This window comes from Chanodichthys erythropterus, chromosome 15, assembly GCF_024489055.1.
Source record: "Chanodichthys erythropterus isolate Z2021 chromosome 15, ASM2448905v1, whole genome shotgun sequence".
Lineage (NCBI taxonomy): Eukaryota > Metazoa > Chordata > Actinopteri > Cypriniformes > Xenocyprididae > Chanodichthys > Chanodichthys erythropterus.
In genome coordinates this window covers 7,705,100-7,713,505 of record NC_090235.1, presented here as the reverse complement: position 1 = coordinate 7,713,505, position 8,406 = coordinate 7,705,100, and positions in this window count along the sequence as shown.

Genomic DNA, 8,406 nt, shown 5'->3' with positions numbered 1-8,406 from the left:
TATTTACACTGTTAAAGAGTTAAACATGGCTAAAGTTTCAAAACATGAGTTGGACATATGATGGAGTATTTCTGTGCCAAATATACTACTTCCGGTTGTGGACATGTTTCCCCAAATTTTTTTTGAGTATGGCCTGTATCGCATAATAAAAGGTGGAACTCCTTGTATAGAGGGTATACATCGACGTCACTTTCCCGCTGAAAGTGCGCTCCCTCAGCTGGACTGAGTTGCAAAAGAACCTGCTGCGTGACTGGATTTAACAGGGGAAACTGCGAAAATGCGAGTAAAACTAACAAATTACACTAAAGGTTGGACTCGAAAGTGTTCCTTACAACTTGTCAAATAAACCTAATCCATGGATATTGACATGCAGCCTGGAGGCGTGTTTCCTGACATTTATATGTGCCTGATTTGACGCCGGGGAAATACATAAAGCAAATCTGCCTGTGAATATTTTATATTACTACAATATAGGTAGGTTTAAATCCGCGTAATCACTTAGATCAATGTTATATCATATTATACATATAGGGGCGGTTTCCTGGACAGAGATTAAAGGTGCAAAAGAGGATCTTTTCGTCGACTGAAAAACCAAAGACTGCTACTGAGTTTTTGAAATGAGTGCATGCGTAACAACAACCTTCACAACTCATTTAGAGGGAACGCCTCCCAAAACTCATGCACGAGTATTGGAACACGAGTGTTTACCACCGGCATTCGCTCGCTGTGTCGTGTTAGTGGATTCATTATGTCGGACTCACTGCTTAAAAACAGTCCTAGACTTAGTCTAGTCCAGAGTTTAATAAGCTGATTTCCTGGAGGAAGACTAGAGCTACTCCAGGACTAAATTAAGGCTTAATTTAAACCTACCGTGAGGCAGGTTTAATGTTGAAAAAGTGTTTAGAAAGATTAGAATATGGAGAGACTTCTTACTGTTTAATGTTATATTATGTAATTTTTTTTGTTATATTAATGTTTTTTTGGTGATTACCGTTATGGTGAAGTGTAGAGCTTGTGCTTGGGTTGAGGACCCAATTCTTGCTGACAAGAATTTTTTTTTTTTTTTTTTTACATACATATATAATGAAACAACCACTATGATAGTGGTTTGGATCAATCCCGTATCATTTCTAGACTGCCAACACCGATTATCACATGTGTAAATAGTTATGTTTAGTTTGTTGCTATGTAAAGGACAAAACAAAAGCATTAATAATCATATGATTATATATATATATATATATATATATATATATATATATATATATATATATATATATATATATATATATATATATATATATATATATATATATATAAAATTCATCTATTTAAAAGGAATTCATTACAAACAGATTTCCAGGCATTTCTTCTTTTTTTTCAGACCTGATGTATTTTACTTGCTTTAAAATAAATGTCTATTGTTTAGTTAAGTTTTTATATTGGAGTCTTTTTTGTTGCCATTGTTTTCCTTGGATTTGCTTCTCAGTTACATGCAATTTTAAGCTTTTTTTGGTTCATTCCATGTTTTACAGGCAACCTCTCTCATGCTAATTCAGATTAGCACAGTTGGATTTAAATTAATCTAGTTTATTTTAATTCAGGACTCCATAGTCCAGGTTTTAGTAATCTGAACTTAATCTGTGTTTCAGGAAGCCATTTTTTAAACCACGATTAACTATTCTGGATTAAGGCCTATCCTGGCTTAATTTAAACCCTGTCTGGGAAACCATCCCATATTTTATAGTATAGTTTTTGTCAGTGTTTATTTAAAAACACCCAATTATGCAGAATATAAGATGGAAATATTTAATTGATGAGTTGTAACAATACAATAGCTATATACGGTATGATTTTACCTCAAAATCCAACAATTTGACACAAAATGATATCTGCATGGGGGGAGGTAACCCCCCCAATATTCAAATCCATCAGTTACAAAAAATATATTAATGGTTCATGTAGCCACCACCTAACATGTTAAACCATAGCCTATATGACTATGAGCATTGATAGGCATTATTTCAGAAATGCAAAATACTATCTTGTACTTTGTATTTTAAAGTCTTTAAATATCTTTTAAAGATGTAAAATACAAATGTAATTTTTAATCACAATTCAATTTACAATTGGTATTTTTGTGTAAGTAGATGAAATAAGTAGATGAAATTGTGCCAGTCAACTTTCTTGTTCAGCCTCTGGTTACCTGTATCAACTAGTTCAGGCATGCCACCAACCCAACCTTTATTAAGAACACAAGCTGTAGGTGTCAGAGAGAACGGCTGCAGCTCTGCGTTTCTGCAAGGAAATATGGATATGGATGTGATATATGTACGTATGGCTATGCTGTTCTTAATTTTGTAGTTTCATCTGAATATCAACATTTGCAAGATTTAGTTAGTTGAAACGGTTTTGAGGTTTATTGTGTTTTGTGTGTTTTTTTTGTGTGTTTTTCGCGACATTTAGGCTGAAAAGTGACCGCAGTCCTAACAGTCGACGGTGACGTCATTTTTTTATCAGGGTTTTTATCAGGGATGGAGATAAACTCTGCAGGACACTGGCCCTCCAGGACCGGAGTTGTCTATCCCTGCTCTATAGGCACTTCTCCCTGATAAGCGTGCACACCAAGCGGCAACCTCCCCCAGTCTCTCGTGAAGCCAATACGGAAGTGACTTAAACTGTGATTCATCGACTGGCCGCTAGGGACAGGCTCCAAAAGAGAGCAGAATCTCATAGAGTCCCATGTTAAATTGGCCAAGTTTATAGCAGAAAAAAAAGTTGGTTCAAATTGTGGTTTTGGTCTATACTTATGGTGGCCCAGTAGTGCACAACACAATGAAATTAAAAAAAGCAAACATAAGTTCACAACACAATGAAATCGAGCCACAACGCAACGGAATAAAGCCACAACACAACGGAATAAAGCCACAACACAACAAAATAAATTCACAACTCAACGAAATAAAGCCACAACACAACAAAATAAATTCACAACTCAACGAAATAAAGCCACAACACAACGGAATAAATTCACAACTCAACGAAATAAAGCCACAACACAACGGAATAAAGCCACAACACAACGGAATAAAGCCACAACACAACGGAATAAAGCCACAACACAACGAAATAAAGCCACAACACAACGGAATAAATTCACAACTCAACGAAATAAAGCCACAACACAACGGAATAAAGCCACAACACAACGGAATAAAGCCACAACACAACGGAATAAAGCCACAACACAACGGAATAAAGCCACAACACAACAGAATAAAGCCACAACACAACGAAATAAAGCCACAACACAACAGAATAAAGCCACAACACAACGGAATAAAGCCACAACACAACGGAATAAAGCCACAACACAACGGAATAAAGCCACAACACAACAGAATAAAGCCACAACACAACGAAATAAAGCCACAACACAACGGAATAAAGCCACAACACAATGAAATAAAGCCACAACACAACAGAATAAAGCCACAACACAACGAAATAAAGCCACAACACAACGGAATAAAGCCACAACACAACGGAATAAAGCCACAACACAACGGAATAAAGCCACAACACAACGAAATAAAGCCACAACACAACGGAATAAAGCCACAACACAACGGAATAAAGCCACAACACAACAGAATAAAGCCACAACACAACGGAATAAAGCCACAACACAACAGAATAAAGCCACAACACAACGGAATAAAGCCACAACACAACGAAATAAAGCCACAACACAACAGAATAAAGCCACAACACAACGGAATAAAGCCACAACACAACGGAATAAAGCCACAACACAACGGAATAAAGCCACAACACAACGAAATAAAGCCACAACACAACAGAATAAAGCCACAACACAACGGAATAAAGCCACAACACAACAGAATAAAGCCACAACACAACGGAATAAAGCCACAACACAATGAAATAAAGCCACAACACAACAGAATAAAGCCACAAAACAACGAAATAAAGCCACAACACAACAGAATAAAGCCACAACACAACGGAATAAAGCCACAACACAACGAAATAAAGCCACAACACAACGAAATAAAGCCACAACACAACAGAAATAAAGCCACAACACAACGGAATAACGAAATAAAGCCACAACACAACAGAATAAAGCCACAACACAACGGAATAAAGCCACAACACAACGGAATAAATTCACAACACAACGGAATAAAGCCACAACACAACGGAATAAAGCCACAACACAACGAAATAAAGCCACAACACAACAGAAACAAGCCACAACACAACGAAATAAAGCCACAACACAACGGAATAAAGCCACAACACAACGGAATAAAGCCACAACACAACGGAATAAAGCCACAACACAACGAAATAAAGCCACAACACAACGGAATAAAGCCACAACACAACGGAATAAAGCCACAACACAACGGAATAAATTCACAACACAACGGAATAAAGCCACAACACAACAGAATAAAGCCACAACACAACGAAATAAAGCCACAACACAACGGAATAAAGCCACAACACAACGGAATAAAGCCACAACACAACGGAATAAAGCCACAACACAACGGAATAAATTCACAACACAACGGAATAAAGCCACAACACAACAGAATAAAGCCACAACACAACGGAATAAAGCCACAACACAACAGAATAAAGCAACAACACAACGGAAATGCTCCCGACCACTAGGTGGCTCTCAGAGCTTGGTAAAGTTAGTTTTCCTTGCCAATGTTCTATAGAGTCGGCAGTAATATCAATGCCACTATTAGTTTTAACAGTATGTAAACATTGTATATCGACATGAAATATTAATTCAAAATCACCTACGTGCAAAATTGCTTCATATTTATACCTGTGAATGATTTGAATCGCTACCACTGTGCATGGTGAAGGGAACGTCTGCCAATTCCACCAAGTGGTTAAAACGTATAATTTGTATTCATTAAAATTACTTATAACATTTAAAAACAGACATATTCAAATTCCAAAGCTTGTCAGTCTTACCAACAGGAACTAACAACATTTGGAATTTGAACATGTCTGTTTTTAAATGTTAAGCAAAGTCATAATGAATACAAATTATACGTTTTAACCACTTGGTGGAACTGGTGGATGTTCCCTTCATCATGCGCTGTATCGCGTCAAATCATTCACAGGTATAAATATGAAGCTATTGTGCACGTACTTGATTGTTTAATATTTCATGTCGATATACAATGTTTACATACTTAAAACAAATCATGGTGTTGATATCTTTGTGAGACTGTCGACTTTATAGAACAGTGGCAAGGAATACTAATATTACCGAACTCTGAGAGCCCCAAGTGGTCGGGAGCATTTCCGTTGTGTTGTGGCTTTATTTCGTTGTGTTGTGGCTTGTTTCCGTTGTGTTGTGGCTTTATTTCGTTGTGTTGTGGCTTTATTTCTTTGTGTTGTGGCTTGTTTCCGTTGTGTTGTGGCTCGATTTCGTTTTGTTGTGGCTTTATTCCGTTGTGTTGTGGCTCGATTTCGTTTTGTTGTGGCTTTATTCCGTTGTGTTGTGAACTTATGTTTGCTTTTTTAATTTCGTTGTGTTGTGGCTCTATTTCATTTTGTTGTGGCTTGTTTCCGTTGTGTTGTGGCTTTATTTCGTTGTGTTGTGGCTTTATTCCGTTGTGTTGTGGCTTTATTCCGTTGCGTTGTGAACTTATGTTTGCTTTTTTAATTTCGTTGTGTTGTGCACTACTAGGCCACCCTGCTAATTTTGCCCTTCATGACAACTCTGAGGGGGGTGAACTTATCCGTTTAAATTATATTAAGCCTTAAAGTTCTGCATAATTAAGGGCGTGGTCACTTGAGTGATTGCTGCTGCTGTCTGTGAGCCGTCACCTCAGCTAATTCCAGCTGCTGAATTTGGCATCTCAGCCGTATTTGTGCTTTTTTTCTTTATACAATTATAAAATATGGCTTGCTGCATAATATTCGAGACTGATGTGTGTCTGTGTAGATGTGCATGCATGCTAAAGATAAACAGAACACATGTTGTTGGATCGTGGCATTGGCTGAAAGTTTTGATTGCAAGATTTACTACAATGACAATGGCAGGAGGATATCAAAATCCGACAGCACTGCTTGGATATTATAACTAAAACTGCTGCACTATTTTGAAAAAAATATACTTTGGACACAGGCTCATTTGCTTGTTAGATATGATCGTATACAGTTTTACAACATAAACGCTGCTCAGATTGCATCCTTTCTTGAAGAACGATAACAGAGAGTGTCTCATTCAGAAGAAATGTGAAATGTTTTTTTGTTTTGCAATGGACACTCATATTTTACCCAAGTGCCACAGACTGGATTCATCTCGCGATCTCTATTTATTATAAAGGTATGAAGTCCCATTTGATTTTCCATGTTGTTATTTGCACACCCAACACTACTGGTGTTGGAGCGTCTATATCTTAAAAAAACACAGTAGATTGAAAGTAAACCTTTAGAACTTTCTAATGATAAAATTTTTCTTCATTAATATTTTAGATCGTATCTAAGATAGATAGCTCCTTTGCCTGCTAACATGGTCACCTAGGCGGGCGTGGTTTCAGCAACCAGTCACATCAGCTCAAACCACGTCCCGCCTCTTTGCCCATTTTCAGTTATCCGGGAGTGACGTGCGTTGACGCGCTGCTAAGATTAGCTTCAAAACTGCTGTTCAGAACTCTATGGGTGATGTCACGGACGCTACGTACATATTTTTTTACAGTCTATGGTGCACACACACCCATCAACGTGTTTCGTTCGAGATACGGAAACAGAGAGGTTTTTCATCAATGGCTGTGTCATCAAGAAAAATAAGCGTTAGATTTCAAAGTAAAAAAGAATTTTTAGTATTTTACACCTCACAATGGATATCAGTCAAGTTTATTACAGTTAGGCTACTTTTCTTATTATTATATTACATCCTTGAAAATGCGGCCTCTGAAGGACGCAGCCTCCGAAGCCTTCTGTGTATGTTTGTTTGTTCCCGGGATTTCGGTGACGAAAGCTTTGTAAACAAGTCCCAGTTCGGCGCTGGATTTGCAGATCGTAAAGTGAAGTGAGTAAAGCCACATGTGGTTTGTTGGCAATCGACGCGCAAGTGCATAAAATGTAAACAACACGAACAATTTTTCCCCTTTTTATTTATAGTGATGTTACAGCTTGCAGACAATCTCTATGCAAAAGCTGCATTCACGCCCCCTCGTATTTACCAGCGGAATCTTGAAATGACAACGTGACGTTATATTCGGAGCTATTCACTTGCTTTTGGTCTTTGGATTGGGAATTATGCGTTTCCATGGCACCACAAAATCAACCTAAATTAATCTACAGCGGTCAGGTGGTACATGTGGGAGTTTTCAGAAAACTCTCAGCTTACAAGCTGTAATTAAGAGCTCTAAAAGTACGTGAACGCTTTTTACAAGCTAGAATTTTGTAACTACTGGAATTACGAGGCCGCGTGAACGCATCTAAAAGCTGTGCGCACTCGTGACTCTTTAGCTCCGCCCACGGCAGGCATGCCTGCAGGAGCTCGGCTTTTTTCGGAAAGACTCAGTACAGCGTATCTATCTCTTATAAATATGATAAAACTAAAGACTTTTCGAAGATATGAAGGATGCAGTAGGCAATTACATATGTAGGCTACTCAAGATTAACATGAGATTGACTGGCAGAAACCATTTTGTTTGTTTTTTTAAATCATCAGTTTGGAAGTACGGAGCCCCGCACATGACATGCAAGAAAAAAAAGTAAATTGTGCGCACAATTTACTCATTCGTTCCCTCGATTTCCTAAATCTTGCACACGATTTGATTTATAAATCAAGGGAAAAAAATAGTAAATAGTGCGCATGATTTAGTCTACTATATTTTTCTGCATGTCTGCAGGGCTCCGTATATGGAACGACATGAAGTTGACGAAATGACAGATTTTTTTATTTTTGGGTTAACTATCCCTTTAATAGTGTCAGCGCTCTATTCCACTCTTATTACTGAGCAAGGCACCTCAGTTGTAATAATAGTTGTGGGTAATAAGAGTGGAAGAGAGCGCTAACCCTCAATTGCAAAAACGGCTGCCCACTGCTCCGGGTGTGTGTGTGTGTGTGTGTGTGTGTGAGTGAGTGGGATACCATAATTCACTTTGACTTTTCGCTTCACTTTTTGAAGAATTATACACCTTCACCACTAGATGGCGGCATATACATGATGAAGGACATCCAGGAAGATCATAAATGCTTAGCTGAGCCTTTAAGTCTTATCTTACTTATGGAAATGACCACTGGAATGTTATAAAAGCAAAAAAAAAAAAAAAAAAAAATGCTCAGTGGATGACAAAAAATAAATAAAATAAATAAATAAATAAATAAAA